We start from the raw sequence: 12040 nt of genomic DNA, 5'->3' as shown, positions 1-12040 counted from the left end.
GAAAACATGCAAAAACAAAACAAAAAAAACAAAAACAATGTCTCCTATTGCATCCACAATAAAACCCAAATCTTCATTGTCAGGAAACTCATACTCTGTGGCCCCCCAGACCTCTTACACAGTCTTATATTTTGTCATTCCACCCAAGCTGAAGAAAGTTCTGTGCTAGCTGATCGGAATATAAGTATAATTGTCATTTTCTCTTGATGTAGCTATGCATGCTAAACTCTATGAAGTTCCTCAGATTCATCTTTTCCTGTCTTCCCTCTGGTCCTTTGTCCACACTGACCTGTTACTCAGGGGCCTTAGCACATCCCACCCTCATGAGACAAGTCATACATTTCAACAACACCACTAAGGAGAGTCGTAATCTCCTCCACATATCCATTCCTCTATCTCCCCAGCAGTTTGAGGGAAATCCAAACTTTGTGTTCCCAGAGTACTTCACTTAAAGCCCTGACAACAATTAATCACACTTAAAAAAATGTCTTTGTTCCTTAATGAGTTACATGTTTGGCATATACTCTGTACTCAATTTTTAATGAATGACATATGCACATTCAGGCATTTTAATAACATACTTTGGACTCAGGGTATTTGATGTCTAAGACTATTTTAGGAGATGTCAAGAGCCTCTATGTCATAGGATATGAGTTAGACATCGAAGAGATAAAGACAGTGGTTATTGTCTCTTAGTGGAGGATGTGATTGATAGAAATTTCTTTAGGACAATCCACCCTGAATACTTAGCATGCTGGAGTATATTAGTCCCATTTCTAAAATGATTTTCTATTTTAATTTCTAGGATATCTACCATATCATTGCAAGTGAAGACAAACAAATATTGTCATTACTGTTCAATGGGTGAAGAAATTAAGATTCAGAGAGTTAAAACACTTTGCACAAAGCCACACAGATAGTAAATAGAAAACTCAGGCCTTAAAACCAGATGCTTCAATATGGTGTGCACATACACATAACACACACACACACACACACACACCATATACACACAATGGAATATTAGGCAGCCATAAAAAAAGGACAAAATCATGCCATTTGCAACAATATGGCCGGACCTAGATGGTATTAAGCTAAGTGAAATAAGTCAGACTGAGAAAAACAAATACCATATGATTTCACTCATGTGTGGAATCTAAAAATAAAAACACCAATGAATAAACAAACAAGCAGAATCATATGTATAAACACAGAGAACAAACTGGTGGTTGCCAGAGGAGAAGGGGTGGGGGATGGGAAAATGGGTGAACGGAAGTGGGAGGTACAGGCTTCCAGTTATGGAATGAATACATTACAGGAATAACAGGCACAGCATAAGGAATATAGAAAAGAAAAACTAGATGCTTCAATTCTGTCCCTTTCTCCTAAACTAAATTCAATTTAATAATCCCTAATAAAATGCACTTTGCAGACACATCAAAAATGCACTCTTCTTTATATTTATGGAAAGGAGAAACCAAAGTCACCCTTAGTTAAGTTCTGTAAAGATAATGAGATGCTTTGGTGTTAGAGAATGATACAACTTAACTCATCACTCAGGACCCCGCCCTGGAGCTTGGCTTCCCAGAGATGGAGAAACCATGACCCGGCCACAAGTAGGCTAATCCAAATTCCAATAATTTACAAAATTGTAATTTACCTGTACCAATCTTTATATGACCTGAATTTCAAGTAGAATTTAGTCCATCCAACTCACTAAGCCACCCTCTTAACATCTGCTGTATGGATCAAACTGAGAAGAATGGGAAAGAATTCTTTAAACCTTTCCCTAGAAACTGATCTTTCAAGCCTTGGGGAAGTTGATCTCAAGGGAGGTATTTGCCTTCTTGCTGGGATTATGGGTCTCTTATGTTTAATGGATGTCATTTCAGGAGCCATCAGGTCAATTAATCTCATCATCAAGGATCATCTTACAGGCTCATAAATATCATTAAAATCACATAGGCCAATTGATGGCTTACTGTGTGTATCCTCAAATGATGGAGACTTAGTCACAGTTTGAAACAACAGGGCACGTGGTACTTGCCTATTTAGTGGGTTTAATTTTGTTTTGGGGATTACAGAAAAAACAAGCAGACAAATAATATGATAAGACATAGGCAACCAGTGTTTCTTTAAAGTTCACATGGTAATTTCCATTATTTTTTGTTGAAGACTGCTGACTGGAAGGAATGAAGTGGTGACAGGGGAGGGGCTGAGAAAAAGTGATGGGGCAACAGAGGGATGGGCTGGAAAGAAAACAGCCAGGACTGTGTCCAGGTAGGAGTAGTTACAGGGTGGCCAAAGAGCATGAAGCAGCTTGAGGGGAAGACAGCACACGGACCAGCTTCTAACATTTACTCTGACAGGAGGACAAAGAGATGCCCACATTATACCATAGATCTAAATACTTAGAAGTGATAAATGAGGCCAACACATTTTAAAGATTTATGCTCTATCCTCCCTCCTTGAAAAATACACCTTTATAACAGTAAAACGTAAAAACACATAAAGCTAAGATGTCTGAATTTTATTATATTTACTCATATTTGGGTGTTCTGTTTATGGGATAGCAGTGTTTGGATGAGAAAGAAAATAGAAATATGGATATAGTAAATTATTAAATATTTATGCAATATGCTTTATTTTCTGCCTGTATTTTAGCAATGTCACTAATTACATTGTTACCAAGATGTTGACTTAATTTGATAGAAATAAACTGAAGGATTAAAGAGTAAAATGTGATTATATTCAAAGTGCACATGATAATAATATATTTCATAAAAATCAAAATTAAAGTATATGTAAACATCAAAAAAGCAAAATTAGTATAAATTTCAAATTTTTATTCTTAAAATATTTAATATTGTCTATATAAGACAAGTAGTTTGTAGTCAACAAATATGAAAATTTAATTACAGTGAATTAAAGCTACATTTAAACATTATTTTTGAAAATTCTATTTTAGTAAATAATTTAAAAATAAAAGTATATTATTCTAGTGTTCAGTGGTTATTTAATTGCCGAAGTTGTCAAAGTAAGGAATTTGTAGCAATTTAATTATGATATTATATGAATTTCATAATATCACCCATTGTCCAGGCTCTGGGTACAACTGTTGTGAATAATGAGCTAACTCATGAATTCCTATGGATCCACAACTCAGAACAAGAGAAGCAAGAAAATGGTCACTCCGTACTACTAGGAACAGATTAACTATTAGCGTCATGCTATCTGAAAGAAAGAATGTAACAGGTGAATGCAATTGTCCTTCTCTTACATAAACACTTCTGCTGCTCAGATAATCCACATCGTCCTAAGCATTGGCCATCTCTCCTGTTGGCTCCAAAAAACATGGGGAAGAACATTGAGGCATTTTCCTGGGGCCTGAACAGGGTTGGAGGTAGCACCTGAATGCTGCCTCAGGTGAGAGGTGTGGTGCCCTACCTGTACTGAGGCATTGGTGATATACATGGCTCTCCTACAGCCCCATTTCTCAAGTATGAACGGGCCAGAACTCATTAGGGATCTAGCAAAATGAAGACTGTCCTCCCATAGATTTGAAGGAAGGTTGGAGGAGATCCTGAATTTCTAACCAGCTTTTGGGTGCAGTCAATGCTGCTGGGCCAAGCACTCGACTTGAAGAACCAAGGTGTAAAGTGGGTGCGTGGGAAGAGAGGATTTTCCCACCTAAGCTGAGGATAATACTTGCGTCATAAGAAGGGCACAATCGTCAAAGGTTTCTATTCTCCATCTTTCTAATTTAATCAACTCAGTTCTCAAATGCACACTCGCCAATATAGTCTAAGGAAAAACAAGTAAGCAAACATTTATAAGAGCTCTTTTTTAGTGATTTGCATTTAATCTTCACAGAATGAATGAGGTAGCCACAGTGTTCCGTTTTCCCTGACTTTCAGCTTAGGCATTGTGTGACAGAGAGGTTAAGAATTTTGCTCAAAATCAATGTACCAGTTGAGCCCAGGAAGTCTGACTCTAGAATTCAAGCCTTTCAGCACTGTGCTTCCTCCGTGAGAAGGAATGATATATGCCCCTCAAGAATCAGTACTTCCCAGGAAAGAATCTATTATAGTGAGTGAAAATAGAAATAAAATTGATTCCATACATACAGTAAGATTTTCTAGCTTTGAATCCAACGTTTACTTTAGTAACTGGGACTGTTGGGTGAAAATTATTAGAACCTAACATTCTTTGTATTTTCTTTATCAATAATATCTGAACTACAATTTCATGGTCAATTAAAGGGTTTCACAAATATTTGAAACATTCCTTAAAAGAGAAAAGGTTAATCTTTATGTAGTTCATCATCAGTATGTATTGTGATGGTTTATTTCAATGGAATTGGAGAAATAGATTAAGTTTTTAAAAAATATTTTGAGCTTTACACAACTTTAAATGCATTAAACTATAAGGAAACATATATTTATATGTGTGTATATATACACATGCATACATATGTATGATGCATATATATTATGTATATATAGTATGTGACTATATATACACACATATGTATTTATATATATGGAAATATATACATTATGTGACTAAAACTAACTAAATTTATTTCAGGTTTTATCTTTATTTTATTTTATTTTTGGTTTTGTGTTTTACTTAGTTGTATCTAAAGTGGTCACCAAGCAGGGAGCCTGGGTGGCTCAGTCATTAAGCATCTGCCTTCGGCTCAGGTCATGGTCCCAGGGTCCTGGGATCGAGTCTGCATCGGGCTCCCTTCTCAGCAGGAAGCCTGCTTCTCCCTCTCCCACTCCCCCTGCTTGTGTTCCCTCTCTCGCTGTGTCTCTCTCTGTCAAATCAATCAATCAATCAATCAATCAATCTTTAAAAAAAAAAGTGGTCAAGAAGAATAATGTTTTCAGGTGGGAGGGATGGGGTGACTGGGTGACAGACATTGGGGAGGGTATGTGCTATGGTGAGTGCTGTGATTTGTATAAGACTGATGAATCACAGACCTGTACCCCTGAAACAAATAGTACATTATATGTTAATTAAAAAACAATAACAAAAGAATACATATTTAGTCGTAAATCTTAGGCACCCAAATCTGTACCAGATGCAAGTAGATTATTAGGTTAGTTAACCTCACAATGATAGATCAGTGGTCTGCCTTCTTTGGGGTTAGACCACAGTTACATGAATTGAATAAGCTCATATATGTATGCTATTTATTTAGTTTTCATTTCAGAAGACAAAACTTACTAATAAGTTATAATCATAAGTACAATATAGTCATGGCAAACAATTTTTCAATTAGCAATAATCGCGCCTCGGATAAACCTCATTGGCTACGATACCGCCACTGCGCAAAGCTATGGCAAACAATTTTTGACTAGTTTAATAACCTTAGTCTACATGAGCTTCATGTATTTAATAAAAATTGAGGTTGTGGGGCACATAGGTGGCTCAGTCGGTTAAATGTCTGACTCTTCATTTTGGCTCAGGTCATGATCTCAGGGTCATGAGATCAAGCCCTGTGTGGGGCTCCATGCTAGGTATGGAGCTTGCTTAAGATTCTCTCTCTCCAGGATGCCTGGATGGCTTAGTCAGTTAAGCGTCTGCCTTCGGCTCAAGTCATGATCCTGGGATCCTGGGATCGAGTCCCGCATCAGGCTCCTTGCTCAGCGGGGAGCCTGCTTCTCTCTCTGCCTGCCACTCTCCCTGCTTGTGCTCTCTCCCTCTCTCTCTCTGAAAAGTAGATAAACAAAATCTTAAAAAAAAAAAAAATCTCTCTCTCTCTCCCCCTTGGCACTCCCCCCACTCATGCTCTCGTTCTCTCTCTAAAAGAAAAACATACACACACACACACACAACAACCACCATCACAACAACAAATGAGTGTTGTATGTAGTATTAATAAACAATGAAATATATTTGCCATTAATAATTTTAAAAAATCAACATTTTAAGTATTTAGGATAAGAATCAGACAAACTATTTACTGGCCTGCTGCCTGTTTTTGTAAATAAAGTTTTATTGAAAACAACCATGCTCATTTGTTTCTTAATTGTCCATGACTGCTTATGTGCTACAATTGCAGAAATGAGTTCATGAAAAAGAGGCTGTGCAATTTCTAAAATCAAAATTACTTGCTCTCTGATCCTTTAGAGAAAAAAGATTGCTGACCACAAATAATTTCTTTTTCAATTATTATATAATTTTCCAAATGTTTCAAAGCTGCTTTGAAAACACACTCATACATAGATGCAGACGTACACACATGTACACTTAACACTTGTAAGAAAATTACATATTAATCTCACCTGCGTGTAACAGACCAGCACATCCGGTTCCACACAAAATTAAGATTAATGAGACAACACTCATTAATTCAAAAAATTTGTACTGAGGGCATAATACGTACCAAACACTGCCAGTGGTAGAATATACTTTAGAAAGGCCAAACTAGCAAGTGCTTGTCACCAGGAAATGAATCTCCAGGAAGAAATGCGTGAAAACCCGGTCTCCAGCTAAGAGCTAGATTATGAGAGGTCCTTAATACTGAAAGAGACCAGGTGTGGTTGCTGGGGGAGAATGAGTGGCAGAAGATGTGTATAATGGCTGTATATTATACATTATACTTTATATACATTATATATGCTAAGTAGCTCTTAGTCATAGAAATACATATTTATTTAATTTGGTTGTAAATCCTAGTGCCTTAATCTCTCTCCTTTAGTGAAAGAGTGGGGAAAGGAGTATATTCCAGAAACTTGGCCTACTTAGAAGATGAGAACTAATGTTCAGAACATTTAAAAGAATTAAGCATTATAAAAGAAACATTCAATTAACACCTGATTAATTCTTAACAAAAATTAACATTAACCAATTAAATGACTGAGAACTGATTTGTGATTCTGGGGTATTAATAGGCTAATTAACCATTGTTAGAATTTTGAAGGAGATGACATTTATAAGAAGTTGCAATTAAACTGTAAACCCTTTTTTAAACTTAAAAAGTAACCTCTAAAAAATTGAGAAAGTAATGAAATTCTGGACAGTATATCGAGTCATGACAGAATAAAGTGAAAAGCTGGTGTGCTTGATGTCAAGGCATTACAAGCCCTTTTATGGAAAAAGATGTCATTAGAACTTTACTATATTTAGAAGTAATGGTTCAAGAAATGTTCTAGTAAGAACCTAGTGACAGGGAACATAATTCATATGAGGAAATATACCCACGTCTGTTCTGCAGCCAGTGTCCGATAGTTACAAGACTCTGGGGACCTTAATATATGTTCATTCATTGCCAGTGGTGATCTTTTCAGGTAGAAAGAAGGGAGACATCTCAACAAACTCCCTCCAATAAAAGGCAATTGGAGAACTGGAAAGAGAAGAAGATAGCCCTCATTTGTCTAAGACAATAAATTGTATGGATTGATGATATACATATGATCAGTGAGTCGTAAAATAAAAACAATTAGAAAGTATTCCATTCACAACTGCCTTCAAAATTGCTGGCCAAAGGACGAAATTCATCAGCTAATGAGGTAACTGGGCTGAATTCAGTTGGAAAGCTTGTGAGGCAACAGGTGTGGACAGACAGGCTGCACGCACGCGCACACACACACACTTCGACGGTCCATTGTGTGGAGAAGATCAGAACTCTGGAAGTCTCTAAAATTATAATTATTGTTCTCGTATAGAGCTGCCTTGTCAATATTTCCACTTGTCTGCCAAATAAACATTTCAAACTCAGAATAAAAATAATAGAGCCACTCAGTATTCCTCTCCTCATCTCATAACTTGCAGGTAATACATTGCAATTTTAGCTAGTTCTACCTTCAAAATATATCCTTATTCTTAACACTGCTCTCCATCTCTCTTGTTAAAGCTTCGGTGGAAGCCATCATCACCTTTCACCTAGACTACTCCAGAACCCTGCTAACTTTTCTGTCCCTCCATCCAGCCTAATGCAGTTGACTGTTTCAACCAGAGAAACTTTTATAGCATAAATCAGAGGTGTTCCTTCCTCTCCTCCTTATAAATAACCTTCTAGTGGCCTCCAAATACAAGTAAAATAAAATTTCAATCATCTACTGACACTTATAAGGTCCTATATGTGATAGTAAGAATTTATATGTTTCTTATAAATAAGAGCAATCCTATTATGAAGGATTCTTCTGGTTGCAACCCAAAGATATCAGCCTTGAAGGAATTTGGATAGATTGATTATTTTTTTGCAGATTATCAAAGCCTGAAAGGGTGGAGGGAGGCAGCTGGACCTAGGAGTCAAATATGATCAAGACTTTCTTAGACTCTCATTGCGATTCCTCAGCTTTCCCATCTTTTAAAAATGTGCTTTCTTTATAAGTACATTTTATGTATAAAGTAAAATTTAAAAAAATATTGAGTAAAATTATGCATTATAATTTTAAAAACAACATAGTACTGAAGGACTGAGTCAAACAGCAAATCTCTCCTTCCTAACTCATACTCCCCAGGGGCAACTACTGTGAGCACCTTACCTACTTCTGCAGGCATTTTCTTATGTGTTTATAAATAGTAGACATATTATTATTCCTTGAGCTGTCACTGTTATGATTTTGATACCAGACGGAATTGTACAAATGATCTTTTGCATGTTAGTCTGTGAAAGGAGAGTAGAAAAAAAGGTAAAATGCTGAGATCCCAGAAATGTGTGATTCACGCCTAACAATTTGTTTATCAAATTAATATTTATTAAGGGCTAATTATGCACAAATTCTATTTTTAGCATTGTATATAGAAGTGAATATAGTTTGAATTCACAAATTATCAGGGTTATTCTTCAATGAGAAAACATATTTATTAATATTCAATAGGGATTACATTATGTATAATGTAATGATGTAACATAGTAACACAGTAATAACTAGTGAAAAACAACTTTATCATAAAAATAGAAAACAAAAAATATGAAAACTCTTAAAAATCCCTTCTCTAAGCCATATCCTTAAATTAAAAGTTATACTCAGCTATACATATATTTATTTGTCATAACACAAGGATTGTTTCTTGAAATTGCTTTTGCTTTTTTTATAATATAAAAGTATAACTATTACTAAAAAACTGCAAAGTTAGGGACACCTGGGTGATTCAGTCGCTAAGCCTCTGCTTTCCCCTCAGGTCATGATCCCAGGGTCCTGGGATCAAGCCCCGCATCGGGCTCCCTGCTCAGCGGGAAGCCTGCTTCTCCCTCTCCCACTCCCCCTGCTTGTGTTCCCTCTCTCCCTGTATCTCTGTCTGTCAAATAAATAAATAAAATCTTAAAAAAAAAACTATGAAATTAAGAAATATATAGGATAAATAAAAATCAACTCTAATAGCACAAGAGCTTCCAAATTCATTAACTGTTGACATTTTTTCACAGTTGCCTTTTCCTTATCACTATGCTTCATATTTATTTTTTCTGTCCATTTTAAAATAAGTTGTACATGATACTGCATCAGCCCTAAATACTTCAGGTATACTTCCTAAAAAAAAATGTGCTCAACACATGTCATTAGGGAGTTGCCAATTAAAACAACAATGTGATACCACTACACACCTATTTCAGTGGCCAAAATTCAAAAGACTGACAACACCAATTGCTGACAAGAATATGGAGCAAGGAGAATTCTGATTATTGCTGGTGGGGGTGAAAATGGAACAGCCACTCTGAAAGACAGTTTAGTGGTTTCTTACAAAACTAAACATATTCTTGCCATATGATCCAGCAATCAAACTCCTTGGTATTTACCCAAATGAGTTGAATTTCTGTCTACACAAAAATTGCACATGTTTATTTATAGAAGTTTTGTTCATAATTGCCAAAACTTGGAAGCAACCAAGATGTTCTTTGGTAGGTGAATGGAAAAATAAGCTGTGGTACATCTAGACAATGGACAATTATTCAGTGTTTTAAAGAGAGGAGCTATCAAGCCATGAGAAGTCATGGAGAAATCTTAAATACATGTTATTAAATGAAAAAAATCAATCCTAAAGACTACATGCTTTATGATTCCAACATTCTGGAAAAGGCAAAACTATGAAGATGGTAAAAGTATCAGTGGTTGCCAGGGATTGGTGAGAGGGAGGGATGAATAGGTGAAGCAGAGAGGATTTTAGGGAAGCAAATATTCTATCTAACACTGTAATGGTAGATACACGTTATTATACATTTGTTCAAACTTATAGAATATACAACACCAAGAGTGTACTCTAATGTAAACAATGGACTTGCGGTGATAATGATGTATCGTTGTAGGTTCATTGATTATAACAAATGCACCATTTTGTATAGGATGTTGATAATGGGGGAGGGCATGCACGTGTGGAGACAAGGGTATATGGGAATTCTAGATCTTTCCCTCAATTTTGCTGTGAACCTAAAGCTTCTAAAAAATAGTCTACTTTTTGAGGGAGATAAGCTCCTACATAACCAGAGTGCAACTATTAAAATTAGGACAATAATGCAGATAAAATATTGTCATCTAATCTGTAGGTCCTATTTTCATTTTGCCTATGGTCCTTTATTCATCCAGGATCCAATCTGGAATCATATGTTGCATTTAATTATCATGTGGTATTAGTCTTTTTAGTTTTCTTCCATTGGAAAGAGTCCTGTAGTTTTCCAACATCTTATATGACCTTGAGGTTGCTCAGCCGCAGTTCCATCCCCCACTCAACACACATCCACAATGGCTCTGACCAAAGCTAAGGGGGGGGAGAAAGGAGGAAGGAAGAGAAAGAAAGAGGAAGCAGAAAACTTTTAAATTATTTTATGTGTCTCATATTCTCAAAATAGCCCTGTAGGTGGGGAAAAGGATATACTCTTTCTTCATTGATGATACAAAAGTAAAGCTTAGAAAGATTAACTGAGAAGCTGAAGCCAAATAGCAAATTTTAAAATTAATCTTTACAGTATTGCAAGACAGTTGTTGATAAAAAGAAAAGCTAAGTTCTTTTAAGTTATATTTGGGAAAGCTCAAGAACAAGTTTTGAAATGATCAAAGCAAATACAATTTCTGGAAATAAAAACATACAACCTAGTTCTAATTTAATTCATAGTACACACCCGTTCTGATAGCCTTCTGTCCATCTATCTATCCATCTGCACTTGTGCATATATATACAACTATATACCAAATATATACATAAAACATACACACGCGCACACACACACACACACACACACACACACATATGGAAGTAACTGAATACACAGACAAGGATGAATACAATAGGACACTAAGAGATAAGTAAAATATGAATGGTCTTCTTTCACTAAGAGCTTATATACTACTCATGTGAGATCAAACACAGCATTTTATGACCTGGATATTTTTCTTTTTTTTTCTTATAAGAGGAAAATACTCCAGAAGCACTTTAAAAAATGGGGGAAGGAGGGGAAAATGGAGGTGTGAATACCATAGCAATTCATCAGGAAATCTAATTTGTAGAAAATATTCAGATATCCAGTTGTCATTGGACATGGTCTTTTCTTGCATTGTCTTGCCTTTTATGAAATGGGCTTCTAAAGCAATTTTGGATATGTTTATAGAAAAATACTACATAAAGATTGGTTGTCTCAAATATGGCAGTACAAAGAACATGGAAACAGGTGAAAGGGAAATTGCTCTCAAAGAAGGAATAGCTGAGATTGTCTCAACCTCATTAGTGCTGAACATTTAATAGAAGAGATGATATTTGCATGGTCTGCACTCAAGTTCAGAGAAAAGAAAAGGTTTCCAATGTCCTAGGCTGGGATGTTCATGACACATTTTATTCAGTCCTTCAGATGTTGGTTCCTTAAGCACAGTCCAAATACTGAGAAATGATTTGTTTTATTTAAATACATGTTACTTTTCAAAGAAATACATGTTTGACCTTTATAAAAATTTTAACCAATTTATTTTTTTACTGTTCATCAAGAGATTTATGAAGAAGTATGGATACTACTGATCTATGGTACCCAAATTAAGTTTTACTGAATATAAGTAACCAAGATACGTTCATGTTCATATAAAACAGAACTTCCTTACAT

General features: G+C 35.7%; 1 non-coding gene across 1 annotated transcript; it reads right to left on the bottom strand.

The window, feature by feature from the left end:
• Positions 1–5211: 5211 nt before the first annotated feature.
• LOC144381677 (U4 spliceosomal RNA) lies at positions 5212–5347 on the bottom strand. Its single transcript, XR_013447449.1, has one exon. It is a non-coding gene; the product is annotated as a U4 spliceosomal RNA (small nuclear RNA).
• Positions 5348–12040: the final 6693 nt, after the last annotated feature.

This window comes from Halichoerus grypus, chromosome 4, assembly GCF_964656455.1.
Source record: "Halichoerus grypus chromosome 4, mHalGry1.hap1.1, whole genome shotgun sequence".
Taxonomy (NCBI): domain Eukaryota; kingdom Metazoa; phylum Chordata; class Mammalia; order Carnivora; family Phocidae; genus Halichoerus; species Halichoerus grypus.
The sequence above is the reverse complement of the archived record's forward strand: the minus strand, read 5'-3'. Positions and strand labels throughout refer to the sequence as shown.